General features: G+C 39.4%; 1 protein-coding gene across 2 annotated transcripts in view; it reads right to left on the bottom strand.

The window, feature by feature from the left end:
* The window catches only part of LOC126329113 (uncharacterized), a 30,087-nt gene extending 11,352 nt beyond the window's left edge, over positions 1-18,735 (bottom strand). Inside the window, exon 1 of one of the 2 annotated variants that reach the window (XM_049996127.1) lies at positions 18,369-18,735. The gene's annotated coding sequence lies outside the window, so the exon portion shown is untranslated. The remainder of the gene's footprint in view (positions 1-18,368) is intronic. The other variant, XM_049996126.1, reaches the window with a different exon arrangement.
* Positions 18,736-21,370: the final 2,635 nt, after the last annotated feature.

The raw sequence follows: 21,370 nt of genomic DNA, 5'->3' as shown, positions 1-21,370 counted from the left end.
TATATGGGGGAAAAACACAACAACAACGTTCGTTAAGTTACAAACTATGGCATGCACACACTTTATTCAATATGTAAACGTCACTACAGATATTCGGATGTAGGTTCTGACATGTTTGATATGCCTACCATCATCGGTAATGATGTGGCACAGACAAATAATGAAATTCTGGCTGACCCACTGAATTGTCGAAATATTGATGCTATTGATGACTTCCTGAATGGCTGTTTTCAGCTCAGAAATGGTTTGGGAGTTATTGCTATACATCTTGTCTTTAATATAGCCCCACAAAAAGGAGTCACAAATATTCAGATCTGGACAATATGGTGGCCAAATGAGGCCCATGCCAGTGGCCAACGGGCACACCAGAACCAGAATGTGGTCCCCAAATTGCTCCTCCAGGACATGAAACACTATCCTACTTCAATGTAGTCAAGCACCGTCTTGCATGAACCACATCTTGTCAAAATCAGGTCACTTTGGATAATGGTGAAGAAATCACCTTCCAAAACCTTCATGTACTCTTTAGTACGCACCATGCCATCAAGGAATATTGCACCAATTATTCCCTGACTGGAGATTGCACACCTCACAGTCACCTGTTCAGGGTTCCAGATTCTCAGTACCCCAAATCCACCAATTTCTGCTTACTGACGAACCCATTCAAATGGAAGTGGGCTTCGTCGCTAAATTAAACCATATTCACATCAAAGTCCTGTTCCTCAATTCTGTGGACAACCACTGTTCCATGGCCCTGGGGCTTAATGGCTGACTGGTTTGAATTTTGTATTGGAAGAGAAGCAGGTCTTCACCAACAATTTGTCACAGTGTCTACCGGTTGATTCCCACCTTTCGTGCAGCTCATCTGATCGATTTCCTGGGGATGGATTGAAACACAGTGCATGTCTTCTAGATGTTTTCACCCATTTTGGATGACCAATATTGCCAACACTTTCACCAAGAACACTACCCGTTCTCTCAAACTTGCAAATCAAATTCTTAATTGTTAGCACACTTGGACCGGTTGTCTTCAGCTTGAACTTGATCATAAACTTCCTTTGAGCTGCAGCTAGGCTGTTACAGCTCGCATAGCAGCCCATCACAAGCGCTATCACTTAGGTATACTGTACTGTGACACTTTCAAGTGCAAATAGCCGACAAAATCAAGGCAAAAGTGAATACTAATTCCCATCATTCCCCGCAGCCATCCGTGCAGTTTGTATGGCCTAATGCAAACTGTTTTATTTCATATAGTTCAATAATTGTCACCCTGTAAGTGTGTCTTAATTGTATCTGTCTCCAAATTAATGTGTCTTCTTTATGACAAGTTATTATTATTATTATTATTATTATTATTATTATTATTATTATTATTAGCAAATAGAACTACATTAGTGACTAGTTAAAAAGAAATAAAGAGCTGAGTAACCTATGAGGAAAAGACCAAAGTTATAACACAGAAATTGAAAACGAAAAAGTCATATGGCACAGCATGTACAAAGTGGTGTTAAGATTACATTGTACACACAATAGTAGAAATAACTTGTCTATGATCTACATTTCTTTCCCCTGAACTTAACTGATTGTGCATCTGATTTTACCTGACAGTCTCTCACGACATGAACATGTAACATAAAAGATGAGTTTATAGAATAAATCTGGTACTACAGTGCACAGAACCAACTGGAACATACGACTGCATTACCTGAAGGTTGGTTTACACATGTAGGATCCAATATTTTCAGAACTTCGAAAAGCTAAATTGAAAAGAAAAACAAAAATACATACTTTGAATGAGTAATTAATATTTGAATATTATAAAAACATGAACAGTTTTCATTCAATGCTTGGATAACAGCTAAAATGAATCGGCATCCACGGAATAGGAGAAATATCTTTGGCTTCCCTCTGACAACTATGCCTCCATCCTTGCTACCCTCCCTGTTGCTTCATAACCTGGGTTGTGAGTAACTGAATCCACTTTCCCTTCTTCTCTTTCTTTCCCCTCTCTCCTCCTTGATGAAGAAACAAAGTTCCGAAAGCTAGGAACATAAATTTTCTGTTCTGTTTTGTGTATCTATCGGCTGTACTGAGCTAAGGTAAGCAATAGAATATATTAAAAAGTCATCTCTCAAAAATTTAAGCAAATAGAACAGCACCAACATTCTTCATTGAAATTAATAGGATTATATAAAAATTCTAGGACACAAAAGCTCTTGTTGTGTAGATGGAATTTCAAACAGAATTCTGAAAACTTGTTCCAACATGATGACCAATGTCCTTCATGGTATATGTAATGCATCATTGGCCAGGGAATTTTCCAGACAGATTAAAATATGCAATTGTTACACCTCTTTGTACAAGCCATAAAAAGAAAGAATTCAACAATTACTTCCAGATTTCCATACTGATCTCTTTTTCCAAAATTTCTGAAAAAATAATGTACTCAAGAGTAGTCTCACATATAAGTAAAAACAATTTACTTAGTGTATCACAGTTTGGTCCGTGCACAGGTTGCTCAACTGAGAAAGCTATTCATACATTTTCTCAAAAAATAAATAATGTGATAATTAATGTCAACACTAGTCATGTACACATGTCCTGTAAACTGATTCATTCCACGTCATTTTGGTAAAAGAACTGTTCAAATGACTTACGGAGCATGTAACTAACTAGCACTACACGCTGTGACCTAGCGTTTCCTTTGAAAGAAAGCAGCCAGGAAGGATATAAAGGAAAGCATACTATGTACAGCCTGGAACCCTGTGGTTTCTGTGATCAGACTGCAAAAACGAAAACAAGAATCTCTAACAAAAGCCAATGGCAGCATACTCTGGAGTACCCCTATGGTCACCAACTTTGGTTTTTCTGTTGGACACAGCAAACTTCCGCAGCAGCACTGGTGACCCTGAACATAAGCAGAAGGCTGCACCTCCGTTCCTGGTAAGGGACTCAGGATACGCAACCATCATGCATCTGGATGCAACTTGGTCAAACATACACGAATTCCATATGTCATATCCATAAGACCGTCACTGTGTGAACATCCAACAGTTGCTACTTTAAGATGACCAATAGTTACCTCAATGAAATATAGGGCAATTTACACAATGTGATACAGCAATAGTTTGAAATATGAGAACTGCGTATTCATAGTGATATCATAATTTAAAATTTACTACTAAAAACTGATACTGTATATTGTTTCCTGTTAAAATGTATTTAAGCTCTTGACTATGACTACAGAGAAAATACCTTTCTGTTCATAGTCCAAATATCCAAACTGTCATTATGCAATGAACTGCAAACACTGAGCAGCGAAAATTGAAAATTTTAATGAATACCTAATGGTTCGTACGACACACACACACACACAAAACAGTGAGAAATACTTACTTTTCTAAGAATAAAAGTCAGTATCTACCTGTATTCATCATCATCATCATTTAAGACTGACTATGCCTTTCAGCGTTCAATCTGGAGCATAGTCTCCCTTATAAAAATCCTCCATGATCCCCTATTCAGTGCTAACATTGGTGCCTCTTCTGATGTTAAGCCTATTACTTCAAAGTCATTCTTAACTGAATCCAGGTACCTTCTCCTTGGTCTATCCTCTACTGCTGAACCTATGAGTCTCTTGGGTAACCTTGCTTCTCCCATGCGTGTAACATGACCCCACCATCTAAGCCAGTTTGCCCTGACTACTACATCTATAGTGTTCATTCCCAGTTTTTCTTTAATTTCCTCATTGTTGACACACTCCTGCCATTGTTCCCATCTACTACTACCTGCAATCATCCTAGCTACTTTCATATCTGTAACCTCAACCTTATTGATAAGGTAACCTGAATCCACCCAGCTTTCGCTCCCATACAACAAAGTTGGTCGAAAGATTGAACAGTGCACAGATAACTTGAGTCTTGGTACTCACTTCCTTCTTGCAGAAGAGAGTAGATCGCAGCTGTGCGCTCACTGCATTAGTTTTGCTACACCTCGCTTCCAGTTCTTTCACTATGTTGCCATCTTGTGAGAATATGCATCCTAAGTACTTGAAACCGTCCACCTGTTCTAACTCTGTTCCTCCTATTTGGCACTCAATCCGTTAATATCTCTTTCCCACTGACATTACTGTATTTCAATTTTTATTTCTGATTCATATTTTGAAGCAAAATCTCCATCATCAGGGTTTCCAAGATTCACATGAGGCTTTCTGTCATGACGTGGTGAAACAATCACACCTGAGGTGTGTGACATTTTTAAATAAACATGGAAGCATTTGACTGCTAGTTACAGTAACCTTCAGCAGTACAAAATACCTTCATATTGCGAGAATCTATCTGCTCATAACCCAAGGCCAAATTCCTCCATATTGTTTGGCTTTCATTGCACTTATATTGTCAACTACGAAAGTCAACATGCTATTTGACCAAATACATTAACATAAAGTAGTTCTTCTCTATATAGATTCTCCATTTATATCTATAAACTGGAACAACTTTTAAACAAATGTCTTTGCTCACATAGTATGTTTACTTTCAATGTTTTTGTACTTATAACTGTTTATGATACATATACAACTTACAGGAATGTCGCCATAGACCACAAGTGAAGCATATTCTCAAAAAATGTAGTTTGTTTTTACTAGCAATCTCATGTTTTTTATACAACAACTTTACACACGTCAGGCATGACTGCTTCACCTGGTCATGACAGAAAGCCACATATGAATTTTGAAAACCATTTCAACATATGAAAATCCACAAAACCAGAACAAAGGAAGTCAACAAACTTACATTTATAAAAAAAATATATAACATCAGTTTTTCTTAAAGCAATTTTGGTGTGATGGGGAACATAAATCAGGATTGGTAGACAAACTGGGAATCCACTCCTCCTGGATGAATGCAACCTCTTAAACATCCCAGTTTATTACTCCTTTCCTTCTTTGTTCCATTTATACATTGAAACAGAGGGAATCATGTACCTTAGTTTATGGCCTAACCTTCCTCATATATGTTCAAATAATATAATGAAAGCAGCAGATTCAGTCTGTATTTGGTGTTTACTGATTCTTTAAATTTAGCTACCATATCCTTTCTCCAGAAGAACATTGCTTCCATTGACTCAGTTCCTTTTAGACTACCTGGTATACTTCTCACATTAAGCAAATCAGTTAATTAAAACTGTGCAGCAAGCCTCTGGAATGAATTTTCACTCTGCAGTGTAGTGTGTAATAATTTTAAACTTCTGCCAGGAAATTTCAGCAAGCCCCTGGTTTGCTTTGATGTCTCCCTTCAAGACTACTTTGGTGTTGCATAGGGCTCTGGAAGAGTGATGTGTATCCCTATGTATTCCTACCAATCAATGATAGTCATAAACAAAAAACTGTAATACACATAATTATATACAAGAGCAGAGCTATCATGGAGATTTACAGTTCTGTATGCATGTGGAGAACAGTTCCAAGAGATGAAGTATGTCTTCAAAATGATATGGCAATTGCAGTAACTTTGTGAGAGGAAGTACCTGTGTGAGGATGAATATAAGACCCCCCTCACTTTGTCAGCCTACATTTGAAAAGAGTGACATTCTTGGAATAAAGCCAAGAAATACTGACAACAGATGTAATCAGATTCAAACAAATGACATCTGAATCCTTACTCAGGTGTAAAAACTTGCAAGTACTAGTTCCGAGTTGTATATTCTAATTGTACATTTGATGCTTTCTGAAAGTTGATGGTGACGAGGACAACAATGTTGATGACTATGGGTTTAAAGGGACTAAAGTTCTTGGTTATTAGTCCTCAATTAACTAGAAAATGACGTAAAAAGATATGAAATGAGGAAATGAGAATTATCAGCTCCAGGTTCTGTGATAATGTCACTGTGTTTGAAAATGTATATGACAGTAGCTTTGGTCTGAGAGTTAAAAATAAGATAAAATCTAAAGAGATGGAACTGTAGCTGGCCACTGAAGAATACACCACAACTGGTCGTCATAATCAGTACAGTTAAAATGAGTTGAGAAAATGTAGACTGTATGAACTACAGAGCTGATTAGCTTAAACAATTAGGTAAATAAATTCATATATACAAATTTAAAAATCCATGAGAACACAGAGATAGAAAGTAGCCCAAGGCCACCCTCAGGAAGCATAGACCTTTGGTAGCCGTTAACCCGCCATCTGCAAGTCACTGAGGTAGGGAGGTAGAAAGATAGATAGATTGATTGATTGTCTCAGATCAGCCCACAGGGCTCACACCATGAGAAAATGGGTGGTTTTAAGATGACTGCCAGAGTTGCATTTAGGGGAGACATCTTGATGCAAATCAGGTGTGGCTAATACACAGTCAACACAGTACGATGGCATCTTTCAGAGAAGCCTGGGGAGAAGTATGAAATACCTTGGTGGTCACCTCCATCACTTTCGGCTTTTTGAGGGTCTAGGTAGTCTGCCATACCATTAATATATCAGTGAGTTAATTTCCTGGAATATCCATGCGGCTTCATGTCCAGATGTTATCTGTTAATATCATTTTGGAGCTGAGGTGGTCACTAATAGTCCTTGGCTGTTAGTGACCAAAAGATTTTGGGTTAGCACTGAAATATGCCTTGTATGTGGCTTATGGAGTTGCTACAAACCAGGAAGTTCTTTGTGGGGACAATTGCAGAGCCTATGATATAGCAACCAACTCAGCAATGTATACACTGCATGCACTCGGCTGGGAGTAATTCTGGTGTCCCTTTGTGTATACATAAGAAAAACCAACCCTGTCATTTACTTTCGATCCATGTGTGTGGATGTGTGTCAACTTTGGAAGTCGTGGAGAGCTGAATGTAACATGCATCTGAGAATAGCTGCTTCAGCATTTTTCTTACAGCCACAAAAGGCAATCCATATCATAGGACTGGTAAATACCATGGGGCATGCTGAGAGGAAACTATAAACAAAACCAAGAGGGGGCACACTGCGCTTCCAATTGTATCCCAGATGGTCTACCAACTTGCAGGCAATTCACAAACAGTTGCAACTTATAGTTGTGAAACAGTCAAGTAACACATATGTGTCGGCATCTGACAGGTGATGACCATGTAGTTCACTAAAGAGTTGCTGGTGTCTGACCCTCAGTGGTGAGATACCAGCTCCCACTATGAGACTGTCTACAGGGCTCTTATGGAAGGCTCCAGTTGCCAACCAACACCATTGTGGTGGACTGGATCTAACAAGCTCAGCACCGGCAGTGCTGCCAACCCTTAGAAAAAGCATACAAAGTTCAGTCAGGACAAAATCAAAGTTTTGTACAATAGGAGAACTCTGCAGTCTGCACTCCACAAAGTGCTGCTGAGGAATCTGAGGATATTAAGCTTCCACATTCAATTTGCTTTGAGCTGGTGTACATGTGGTAACCATGTTAACCTACTGTCAAATAAAAGGGCTAAAATCCTGAAAGTTTTGATGACTTCAAGCACCTATGTAGCAAGGTAAAATTCCAGGTGCATAAATACAGAAGTTGGCATTATGCAGTGTGCAATGGTGGAGAGTTGTAATAAGGCAAAGATGTCCATATACAATGATGATGAGACCATATGTCCCACTGTAGTCACGACATCTTTGATTGTAATGGCAAAGAAGGTTAGGTTGGTTTGCTTGGGGGAAGAGATCAAACTGCGCGATCATCAGTCTCATCGGATTAGGGAAGGACGGGGAAGGAAGTCGGCCGTGCCCTTTCAAAGGAACCATCCCGGCATTTGCCTGAGGCGATTTAGGAAAATCACGGAAAACCTAAATCAGGATGGCTGGACGCGGGTCTGAACTGTCGCCTTCCCGAATGCGAGTCTAATGTGCTAACCACTGCGCCACCTCGCTCGGTGCAAAGGAGGTTACAATCAGAATCCTGGTTTTCTATACATATTGGTTGCTGATGATAAAACCTATTTGGACCTGGAACCACTGGGGGGATAGTAACTTCTGGATAAAAATGGATAAACAACCCCAGAGCCCAAATTTGTGCAGTGCAGACAGGATGTGATGGTGCCAGGTGTTATTGTACTACTCCTTTAGATCAAATAAAGCAGCAATCAAGTGTTGGCAATGGGTGAAAGCACTGCACACGAAACAGTTTACCCCGGTTTCAGGATAGGAATAATATTAATCTCCCACCATTGAGGAGGAAGAGGGGTGGAGACAACATAAATGCTCCTTCCTGTCAAATGTGACTGAAAATATCGAGAATGTGTTTTATGCCTTTGTTGCTAAGGTGTTTTAAGCATTTGATTATGGATTTTAATGGGCTCAGGGCTCGTGTCCTGACACATTGTTAAGGCATAGCAAAACTTCAATTCAGTAAGTGCTAAATGGAACACAGTATGATTCAAAGCCTCGTGCATGGAAGGATAAGGAGTTTTGCTCTGACAGATGTTTCCAGGTCAAGAAATCAGAATGGTTGTAGTTACTGCACGCAGACACTTTGGCAATGTGTGTGTGAAACATTCAGCAGTGACCATGGGATTAATACAATGTCACCATTGAGGGAGATACCAGGAACTACTGTGGACAGTGGGTGGCCACAAATGCAGCTTAGTATAGTCCATAATTGAGACAATGGAATGTGGGCACAAACATACGATTTATACTGTTCTCAACCCTCCTTATTTTCCTTCTTTATGAAAAATCATGCCTTCACTTGAACTCTCTTGAATGCCATTAAATGTTCTGTAGAGGAGTGGTGCTTGTGTCATTTAAGTGTCCTGCAGAATTCTCTCAAAGTTGCAGTTCTTTCCTCAGACCGCTGTGTTCTTCAGACCATCCTGGCACCATTGCAATAGCCTGAGTTATAGGGTATCACTGCTTCTGTGTCATGTATAATTGTGTCAGTAACACATTGTACCACTCCTTCAATATCCTTCTCTTGACTTGTTTCAAAAGTTGCTTTGGAAATGAAAGCTGCCAGCCGGCTTTTGAAGTGACTAACTTGATACATGTTCCATTGGGGTGTTGAGGAAAAGAGAGTGGCTGATGTCACAGGATGAACCATTGGAATAAGAGTGAAATGCTTGGACAGCAGACTCATATCTATCGCTGAGTATGTTCCATGGCACACTCTGAAATTTGTTACAGTTACAGTTTTGGAGCATACCAAGAACTGGGAGAACTATCCACCCCCATTTCTGCTTGTCTGACTCTCATTCCATGGAGTGGCCAAATGTGGAAATGCCATAGGGTGGTAAGCCCCTGTCTTAAAATCTTTCTTTCTATCCACTTAGACAGCCACACTGGCATATCTACCAGTATGGAGAGGCTTGATCTGTTTCAATGTGGATCACTCTTGCTGCTGACACTCACTTCTATCAGAGGCTTACCCTACAGGTGTGACCCCACCAGAAGAAAGGGTACGAGCGCTTGGTGCCCCACTCCGTGGCATACATGGGGATGTTACTGCTTGGGCATCAGCAGTGTGATCCTTGCATTGTCAGGAGGCTATAATCATGTGGGTACATGATGCAAACCCCCCTCCCAATTTATTGGCTACTGTGTGGGATTTTGGGTGTGAATGTAAATCCACTATAGATGTAGGTACAGAAGATCACAGCACATGATGTATAGATCAAGCCCTTAATGGCCATTTCTGTAAAATTTGGAAGAGTGGATGTCAAACCTTAAAAGGGAAATAAATAATTAAGCCAAAAAAGTTGAGGAAAATGAAATGAGCTAAAACTGATGGGTATCCAAGTAACAGCTCAGCCATTAAAGTAAAAGCTTCACTAGGCATAAGATTCCTTTTAGTCGTCTCTTATAACAGGCAAGGAATAATTGCAGGTCTATTCTGATCCTCATCACTACCGGATGGCTCCGAAAGTTATTGTACATGATCATCCGTGAAAGATCAAATAATTATTCAAGAAAAGCACAAGTATTACAGTTCCTTCTAGTAGGAAAAGACCAGTGAGGAGATGAAGTCTAGTAGTGTCAAGTCCAAGGACAGGGTCAATAAATTAAGAAGAAAAGCAGAAGAATATTAAATATACACTGAATCAAGTATGCCTATGTCCAATTTAATGGATACACTACACCACTTGGTAAAGATTGGGGAACACTTCAGCTGCATTGAGTAGCATGGCACGTGGTATGCACAATTTCTCCCAGAATATTTCCAATAAAGCCATGTTCTCTTTCAATAGGCCTACAGAAAGAGAAAGTGCTTTGAGTGCTGCTTCAGTTTCTGGAGAACAAAGGTCTAGAGGTGAAAGATATAGTATAGGAATTTGAAACCAGAAACTACTAACATCCACCACCTCCCCCCTCTTATTCTCTACTGTGCAGTGTCCCACTTAACCCTCCCTGATTTCAAGAACCCAGGAGAGAAAAACCATAGTAGATACGACAGTGAAAAATGCACCACATTGTAGAGCATCTCAAAGAATTTATATTCCCACACCAGAAGTACCAAGTATTGTTGGCAGAGTGCAGCTTGGTCACATGAAGTGAAAATAGCGACTTCGCAGCAGTGCACGCAAGCAGAGTAGTGTAGTTTGCAGAAACAAAATCACCGATTACTGTGAAAAGAAATTATCGTTGTGTGTATAAATGTGATCCATCTGATGTGAAAACAATTAAGGAATGGTATGGGAAGTTTATGGCAACAGGAAGTGTTCTGAAACATTCTGGTTGTGCATGTTATGGAATTTCAGAAGAGACTGTGGAGGACATCACACAAAAGTTTCTCAGAAGCCCACGTAAACACACATACGAAGATGCTGGTTAACTACACAATACACTGTTGATCGAGGTACATCAAGTTGCCTAGATGCTTGACGAATTGACTTACGTGGGCTTCTGAGAAACGTTTGTCTGGTGTCCTTCACTGCCTCTTCTGAAACTCAGTAACATGCACTGCCCGAATGTTTCAGATCACTTCCTGTTGCCATCAATCCTTTATTGTTTTCACAAACTTCCTATACCAATCCTTAATTGCTTTCACAACAGGTGGATCACATTCATACACACGACAATAATTTCTTTGCACAGTAATTGGTGATTTTGTTTCAGCAAACCACACTACTGCTTGCGCGCACTGCTGTGGGGTCTCCATTTTTACTTCATACGACCATGCTGCACTCTGGTGACGATACTTGGCACTTCTGATGCAGAAATATAAATTCTTTAAGATGCTCTACAATCTGGTGCATTTCTCATTGTCTTATCTACTGTGTTTTTTTTTTTTTTTTTTTTTTTTCCCCATGGGTCTTTGAAATCACGGAGGTTTGAGTGGGACAGCCTGTATTACTGTATGTGTAGCCTGAAAGACCCAAAGAGAACTTGTTAAAGGAGTAAAGGTAGTCGTCACATAGTTGGTATGCATGCAAACAGGAACGAGGACACTGCTACTTTCTGAACAAATTGTTTTTCAGAGTGATTAGAAAACACAACACACACACACACACTGGGGTACGAGTCTATGGTGTGTGTGTGTGTGTGTGTGTGTGTGTGTGTGTGTGTGTGTGTGTGTGTCAGGTTTTGTTTCAGCTATTAAGTAGGTCAAATGAAATTTTTGTTATTGGGTCCTGGAGTTGTGCGTGGGTTTCTTGGTACCGAGGGCTTCATTATAGCTACAGAGGTCAAGTGATCATGGACCTTGCCGTTGGTGGGGAGGCTTGCGTGTCTCGGTGATACAGATAGCCACACTGTAGGTGCAATCACAATGGAGGGGTATGTGTTTAGAGGCCAGTCAAACCTGTGGTTCCTGAAGAGGGGAAGCAGCCTTTTCAGTAGCTGCAGGAGCAACTGTTGATCTGGCCTTGTAATATCAACTGTGCTGGTACTGGGAATTCTGAAAGCAAGGTGAAACTACAGCCACAATTTTTCCCCTAGGGCATGCTGCTCCGCAGTGAGGTCAATGATGATTGCATTCTCATGGGTAAAATATTCCGGAGTTAAAATAGTCCCCTATTCAGATCTCTAGGTGAGGACTACTCAGGAAAATGTCATTATAAGGAGAAGTAAAATTGGCATTCTACAGATCAGAACATGGATAGTAAGATTGCTTAATTGGGCAGGTAGGTTAGAAAGTTTAAAAAGGAAAATGGATAAGTTAAAGTCCGCTATACTGGGAGTTAGTAAACTTCAGTGGCAGGAGGAACAGGACTTGTGGTCAGGTGAATACAGCTCATACATACAAAATCAAATAGGGGTGACACAGGTGTAGGTTTAATTACAAATAAAAAAAATACGAACATGTATAAGCTACTATGAACAGCATAGTGAACACATTACTGTAGCCAAGACAGACTCGAAGTCAACAACCATCACAGTAGCACGAGCTTATATGCCAACTAGCTATGCAGATTATTAAGAGATTTAAGAAATCTATGATGAGATAAAAGAAACTATTCTGACAGTTACGGGAGATAAAAATTTAGTAGTCATGGGGGACTGGAATTTGATAGTATGAAGAGAAAGAGAAGGAAAAATAGGAGGTAAATATGGACTTGGGGAAAGGAATGAAAGAGGAAGCAGCCTGGTGGAATTCTGCACAGAGCATAATTCAATAATAGGTAACACTTGGTTTAAGAATCATGGAAGAAGGCTGTGTATATGGAAGAGACCTAGAGACACCCAAAGTTTTCAGAAACTGTATAATGGTAAGACAGATTTCTGGACCAGATTTTAAATTAATAATACATTTCCAGATACAGATGTGGACTGTGAGAACAATTTATTGGTTATAATATGTGGATTAAAACTGAAGAAACTGCAAAGAGGTAGGAATTTAAGGAGATGGGACCTGGATAAACTGAAAGAACTAGATGTTGTAGAGTCTCAGAGGGAATGTTAGAGAACAATTGACAAGAACAAGGGAAAGGAATAGAGTTGAAGAAAAAGGATAGTTTAGAGAGATGAAACAGTGAAGGCAGCAGAGCATCAAGTAGGTAAAAAGACAAGGGCTAGTAGAATTCCTTGGGTAACAGATGAGATATTGAATTTAATTGATGAAAGGACAAAACATAAAAATGTAGTAAATGAAGCAGGCAAAAGGGAATACAAATGTATATAAAAAAAAAGGAGGAAGTGCAAAATGACTAAGAGGGAATGGCTAGAGGATAAATGTAAGCATGTATAAACATACATCACTAGGGGTAAGATAGATATTGCCTACAGGAAAATGAGACCTTCGGAGAAAGGTGAACCACCTGTATGAATATCAAGAGCTTGAATGGAAAACCAGTCTTATGCAAAGAAGGGAAAACAAAAATGTGGAAGGAGTATACAAAGGGACTATATAAGGGAGAGGAATATTATGGAAATGGAAGACAACATAGATGCAGATGAGCTGGGAGTTATGGTACTGTGTGAAGAACTTGACAGAGCACTGAAAGACCTAAGTCGACACATGTCCCAAGAGTAGACAACATTCCATTAGAACTCCTGATAGCTTTGGGAGGGCGAGCCATGACAAAACTCTTCCACCTGGTGAGCTAGATGTATGAGACAGGTGAAATACCCCAGACTTCAAGAAGAATACAATGATCTCAATTCCAAAGAAAGGAGATGCTGGTACATGTGACAATTACCAAACAATCAGTTCAATAAATCACGGCTAAAATACTGACGTGAATTCTTTACAGACAAATGAAAAAACTGGTAGAAGCCGATCTCGAGGAAGATTTCGGAGAATGTAGGAAGACGAGAGGCTATACTGACCCTAAGACTTCTCATAGAAGATAGCTTGAGAAAAAAAGTTAATACTACATTTACAGCATTTGTAGACAAAGAGGAAGCCTTTGACAATTTTGACTGGAATACTCTCTTCCAAATTCTAAAGGTGGCAGCGGTAAAATGCAGGGAGCAAAATGCTATTTACAATTTGTATAGAAACTAGATTGACGTTAAAGGAGTCACGGGGCATGAAAGGGTAGCACTGATTGAGGAAGGAGTGGGACAGGATTGTAGCCTATACCCAATGTTATTGAATCTGTATATAGAGCAAGATAAAATTAGAATGGGAATCAAAGTCCAGGGAGAAGAAACAAAAACTTTTGAACTTTGCCAATGAGACTGTAATTCTGTCAGAGACAGCAGAGGACTTGGAAGAGCAGATGAACTCAATTGAAAGTGTCTTGAAAGGAGGATATAAGACAAACATCAACAAAAGCAAAATAAAGATAATGGAATGTAGTTGAATTAAACCAGGTGATGCTGAGGGAATTCAATTAAGAAGCGAGACACAAAGTAGCAAATGATTTTTGTTATTTGGGCAGCAAAATAACTGATGATGGTCAAAATAGAGAAGATATAACACGTAGACTGGCAAAGGCAAGAAAAGCATTTCTGAAGAAGAGAAATTAGTTAACTTCGAATATAGATTTAAGTGTCTTTTGTGAAAGTGTTTGTATGGAGTGTAGCCAGGTATGAAAGTGAAACATGAATGATAAAAAGTTTAGACAAGAAGAGAATAGAAGCTTTTGAAGTGTGGTGCTACAGAAGAATGGTAAAAATTAGATGGGTAAACCACGAACTAACGAGGAGGCACTGAATAAAATTGGGGAGAAAAGAAATCTGTGGCACAACCTGAGAATGGTTGGCAAGGCACATTCTGGGACATCAAGGGATCACCAATTTAGTATTGGAGGGGAGAGAGAGAGAGAGAGTGTGGGGGGGGGGGGGGGGGGGGGACGAGATGAATTCAGTAAGCAGATTCAGAAGGATGTCGTCTGCAGCAGTTACTCAGGAAAGAAGAGGCTTGTGCAGGATAGAGTAGCATGGAGAGCTGCATAAAACTAGTCTTTGGATTGAAGAACATAACAACAAGGTCAAGCAAAATTTCCAATACCAATGGTTTTAACTTTTGCATTTTGTAACAGTGCTGATGATGAAAACTTCCGGTGCTTAATTTTTAATTTATATTTATTTTGAATGTTGTCATTCTTATTGGCATATATTAGTAAGTTGCTGCCCAAAACCTCCTATTTGCCTCAACAGTTTCATGCTGTTGCTAGAATTAAATATTTCACGTGTTACTTATGTTTGTTCTTAGGTGTAACGAGTGACATCATGGTCACTGTGTTGTATACGCTTGAAACAGAGATTTCCACCCAATGATGACATCACACGTCAAAGCAGACAGGTGAAATCGCATCGACATTGACCCATTGTTTGAAAAAAATCCACACAACTCTTATATGAAAAGAAGAAACAGGGAATTGCGGCTTGAAGAAAAATAATTAGCCTACATGGCGTTTGGACTGTCAGCTACCTCTATGCTCGCCAAAAAATAAGTCTGTGTTACAAATTCGTGCAGAGGTACCGTACCACAATTTCAAACCCAAGTACAAAGATATCAACATTTGGGAGTTCTGTCGACATATGCTTCACATATTTCATCCCATGTAATCAATATCAGTGATTCTGATTGTGAATGTAACAATTGTTCCAGAAACAATACAACAGTTATGCATCCATAATTTACAGGATGCTTATGCAATAACAGGGAGTATCTTACAATGGAGAAAAAGAATGTGAGCAAACAAATGATTTCCATTTCCCCCACTAACAGGTGAGAACAAGAAATACAAATTAAGCTGCTTAGTGTACAAACGTCTCAAAAATGAGATCGACAGGAAGTGCAAAATGGCTAAACAGGGATGGCTAGAGGACAAATGTAAGGATGTAGAAGCTTATCTCACTAGGGGTAAGATAGATACTGCCTACAGGAAAATTAAAGAGACCTTTGGAGAGAAGAGAACCACGTGTATGAATATCAAGAGCTCAGATGGCAGCCCAGTTCTAAGCAAAGAAGGGAAGGCAGAAAGGTGGAAGGAGTATATAGAAGGTTTATACAAGGGCGATGTACTTGAGGACAATATTATGGGAATAGAAGAGGATGTAGATGAAGACGAAATGGGAGATACGATACTGCGTGAAGAGTTTGACAGAGCACTGAAAGACCTGAGTCGAAACAAGGCCCCCGGAGTAGACAACATTCCATTAGAACTACTGACGGCCTTGGGAGAGCCAGTCATGACAAAACTCTACCAGCTGGTGAGCAAGATGTATGAGACAGACGAAATACCCTCAGACTTCAAGAAGAATATAATAATTCCAATCCCAAAGAAAGCAGGTGCTGACAGATGTGAAAATTACCGAACTATCAGTTTAATAAGCCACGGCTGCAAAATACTAACGCGAATTCTTTACAGACGAATGGAAAAACTGGTAGATGCAGACCTCGGGGAGGATCAGTTTGGATTCCGTCGAAATGTTGGAACACGTGAGGCAATACTGACCTTACGACTTATCTTAGAAGAAAGATTAAGAAAAGGCAAACCTACGTTTCTAGCATTTGTAGACTTACAGAAAGCTTTTGACAATGTTGACTGGAATACTCTCTTTCAAATTCTAAAGGTGGCAGGGGTAAAATACAGGGAGCGAAAGGCTATTTACAATTTGTACAGAAACCAGATGGCAGTTATAAGAGTCGAGGGGCATGAAAGGGAAGCAGTGGTTGGGAAAGGAGTGAGACAGGGCTGTAGCCTCTCCCCGATGTTATTCAATCTGTATATTGAGCGAGCAGTAAAGGAAACAAAAGAAAAATTTGGAGTAGGTATTAAAATTCATGGAGACGAAGTAAAAACTTTGAGGTTCGCCGATGACATTGTAATTCTGTCAGAGACGGCAAAGGGCTTGGAAGAGCAGTTGAACGGAATGGACAGTGTCTTGAAAGGAGGATATAAGATGAACATTAACAAAAGCAAAACGAGGATAATGGAATGTAGTCGAATTAAGTCGGGTGATGCTGAGGGAATTAGATTAGGAAATGAGACACTTAAAGTAGTAAAGGAGTTTTGCTATTTAGGAAGTAAAATAACTGATGATGGTCGAAGTAGAGAGGATATAAAATGTAGACTGGCAATGGCAAGGAAAGCGTTTCTGAAGAAGAGAAATTTGTTAACATCGAATATAGATTTATGTACCAGGAAGTCGTTTCTGAAAGTATTTGTTTGGAGTGTTGCCATGTATGGAAGTGAAACATGGACGATTACTAGTTTGGACAAGAAGAGAATAGAAGCTTTCGAAATGTGGTGCTACAGAAGAATACTGAAGATAAGGTGGATAGATCACGTAACTAATGAGGAGGTATTGAATAGGATTGGGGAGAAGAGAAGTTTGTGGCACAACTTGACTAGAAGAAGGGATCGGTTGGTAGGACATGTTTTGAGGCATCAAGGGATCACAAATTTAGCATTGGAGGGCAGCGTGGAGGGTAAAAATCGTAGAGGGAGACCGAGAGATGAGTACACTAAGCAGATTCAGAAGGATGTAGGTTGCAGTAGGTACTGGGAGATGAAGCAGCTTGCACAGGATAGAGTAGCATGGAGAGCTGCATCAAACCAGTCTCAGGACTGAAGACAACAACAACAACAGTGTTTGAAGGAATCCAAGAAGATTAGCTTTAGCCAACACACATCTATGTGTGATATTGTTACTACTCCCTACTCTCACGATTGTCAAAACAAAAGCATTCTCACATACTAATTCCACACCAGGAGATATATATATAAGATATAACATGTAGACTGGCAAAGGCAAGAAAAGCATTTCTGAAGAAGAGAAATTAGTTAACTTCGAATGAATATATATACTATGCGAATTCATCATCATCTTAAATGTTAAAGAAACCACATCTTAACACTGTTTTGGAGTCCCTGGAAGTATGTGCTTCTACCTAGAAAGTATTACAAAACCTTTACAAAAGAAGTATATTTTGCAGCATCATGAAGTACATAGGCCTATTTGCCATGATATTGGCAAAGAGCACTATGCAAAAGCTATTTCACTCAAAGCTACAGAACTAGTAGGAGCTTCACGGAAATGTTCACTTCTAGCATTGGCTGAGAAGTATTTACGACTAGTCAACTGAAACCTGAACAGTTATTTAACATTTGATTGAGAACATGCGGAAATTAAATTCATAGTTACCGGCATTCATAAAACATACAGAAGATAGTAAATCTGATATTGAATTTATATGATTTGTGTACCCACAAAATAGAACAACTTGTTAAAATATTAAACGTGATGTGTCATACAGTACTTTATGGTAAGACGCGGGCGAATTCTAGTATATGCACAGGAATAATTGGAATAAACTTCGAAAAATTGTCATTAATGAAACGAAGGGGGAAGGAAGGAACATCAGCGTTTAATGCCCCGTCGACAAATGGGTGGTTTGGAGACGGATCACAAGATCGGAGTACGAAGGGATTGTGAAGGAAATATGCAGTGTCCTTTTCAAAGCATCATCACGGAATTTGCTTAGAGCACTTGAGAGAAATCAAGGGAAACTTTCATCTGGATGAATATGTCACTTACAGAGTAGTATATTATGTTCCTAAATCAAGCTCCGATAACCATCAACACAGATTTGAAAACCAGCTATCAGCATCAGCTTTGGTCTGCTCAACTGAATCGCTCCCTCGAAACATATTTACCGATTTAGGTAAATGTTCTTCTCCGCGCCAAATACTGCCATTCAAACATAACGTTGATGCTTTCTTCAATCCATCATAAGTTGATCTTTTGATATTAGTCCCCGAAATATGGTAAAAATCACGTGTCACTTCACATGTTTTACTTGTACAACGTTATAACACATTTCCCACGTTCTCACATGTACACTTCACTACACAACAAAACACCCACACCACGCTCTTGGAATTCCAAATAGTATCAAAAGCAAGATGCTCTGCGTTTGAGGTAATCGATGTATGCTTTGCATTGTTTCCACAGCCAACGAAAACTTGCACATGTCGGCTGGCAGTTACTAGTCCTAGTTTTTTTTTTTTAATTTGTCCATCAGCAATCCTTGATGGAAGCCTTCAGTTATGAAGACAATGGTTTTGTTTGTTATATAATAACTTTTGATTATCATTCTCAATCGAAAATGAACGCAAAGTTGAAGGTTTATCAGGGAAAAAGTTTTGATGTAGACGTTGGTGGGAGGAACCATAGGGTATTCTATTTTGTTATATAGAAAAAGACACTATGGATCAGGTAAACAGTCTCCATGAATTGCCATATAAATTCTGTTTAACGTGTTTGTATGTACATATTTTTGTAAGTCCATGTTTTGGAATTTTGGGGCGACTTTTTCCTGTTGTTACATTTATCAGCAGTTTACCATACAAACTTTTGAACGAAGATTGTTTCTGTATAACTGTACATTTTTTTAGAAAAGTAAGTACAGAAATAGTTATATTTACAACACTGGTGGCCTCTCAGAACCTGGACTAAGAACAAAACGCAACGGAATTGTTAAGAACTTTACCCTCAGATGTACCTACATTGAACTCTAAATAGCATCCACAATTTCACGTAAAACCTTGCATGACAACTCAAATTGCCTATCTGACTTATATGTAGGGGAAGAAGTACAATTCAAAATTAAGTGTACTCATTCGAAAGGTGTTTTTGGACGTTACTTCGTTCACTTGCTGATAACTCTTTTTATTTGCGTACTTGAGGCCCATAAATGATTTCTGTGAGGTATCTATTTTCGTATTTAGTATTCTTGGGCCGTTTTTTCTTCTAAATCTACACCTACAACCATCTTCTGCAAACCACTCTGAAGTGCATGGAACAGGGTATTTCTCATTGTACAGTTATTAGGACATCTCACCGTCTCATTCAAGTATGGAGCTTGGGAATAATAACATTAAATGCTTCCTTGTGTGCTGTAATTAAACAAATCCTGTCTTCATGATTTGTGTTGAAATGATACATGGTAGATGGGGGGGGGGGAGGTGTCATCATTTAAAACTTGTCCCAGATCTTTGTAAGTAAGCTTCCTCAGGACAGAAAGCATCTATCTTAAGGTGTCTGCCTGGTCAGATTTTTTAAGCATTTATGAAACTCTCCCAATGGTGCAACAAGTCTGTGACTGTGCTTGCTGCACTTCTCTGTATACATTCATTTTCCCCTGTTAGTCCTATCTGAGCAATAATCTAGGACAAGCTGCATGAGTGATTTTTAATCAATCTCCTTCATAGACAGATAAAATTTGATGAGTACTATACCAATATACCCAAGTCTAGCATCTGCTTTGCCTATCACTAGCTGTACATGATCATTCTATTCCATGTCTCAACGAACTATTACACCCCAGTATCTGTCTGAGTCGAGTGATTCCAGTAGTGACTTGTTGATACTGTAGTGACAGTATACTAAGTGTTTTCGTTTTGTAAAATGCAAAATTTGATATTTCTGAACATTTAAAGCAAGTTGTCAATCTTTGCACCACTTTGAAATCATATCAAGATCTGCCTGAATACTTGTGTAGTTTGTTTTGGACAGTACTTAACTATGACATCTGGAGAAAGGTTGCAGTTACTATTAATATTGTCTACAAGGTCCTAAATATACAACACGAACTGCAAGGGTCCCAATACACTTCCCTGGGGATCATTTAGTGTTACTTCTATGTCTGTCGATGACCTCAGTGCATGCTTGACGCCCAACGTGTCTGCACTTTTGTTAATAAGTGTAGGTGAGGAACAGAATGAAATGCTCAGTGAGCATGGGGATGTAACTAAGACAGGATGTGATTGTGTAAGGTTTTGGAGGATATTCTTTGTAATGCCACTTGAACCCATTCTCCCCTCAATACTGCATCTACTTTTGTCCAAGGAGACTGACCACATACAAAAGGAGATCCCTTTATGGATGTGGGGAACAAGTACTTCTTCTTGGGACATGTGATTCACGTGAAAATATGCATAGAATGGAACAAGGAAGATGGAACGAAAGTACTCCCAACTCAAGGTATGAAGCGATCTGTGGCGAGAACTATCGGAGACATTTGAAAATATGTCGTGAACGGAACTTCAGGGATACTGGGCGACCCCCTGAGTAATTAGCGTAACAGAAGCAGGAGGGCTCCACTGTGGACTGATATAGCACTAGTTCTTGTCGAAACAAAAGAAATAAGATGGAAACTAATCTAAAAAATGGGGGCTGCTGTGATACAAACAAAACAATACTGTAATTGGCTGTTGAACTGCGGAAACTGTTTTGCAGCTGGATTGGAGAATAGACCAATCCAAGAAGTGGAAACCATTACTGAGAAGATGGTCAAGATCACAATCATAGCCTTGTCTGGGGAACTGAGGAGGAAACTTCTAAGAAAAGAGAAAAGGAAGGCAAAAAATGGCTTCCTTGAAGAAATGGAGAAACTGAAGGAGATGGTTAGTTAGTTTGTTAGTTATAGTCCATTTAAAATTACTTGACAGTTGACGTCTGTCACAGTGACTGCGTTGCCACATTGGCTGCTGGCTGCAGCTCTCTTACAGACGACACATGGCGCATCACTTCACAAG

Source organism: Schistocerca gregaria, chromosome 2 (assembly GCF_023897955.1).
Source record: "Schistocerca gregaria isolate iqSchGreg1 chromosome 2, iqSchGreg1.2, whole genome shotgun sequence".
NCBI classification, from domain to species: domain Eukaryota; kingdom Metazoa; phylum Arthropoda; class Insecta; order Orthoptera; family Acrididae; genus Schistocerca; species Schistocerca gregaria.
The sequence above is the reverse complement of the archived record's forward strand: the minus strand, read 5'-3'. Positions and strand labels throughout refer to the sequence as shown.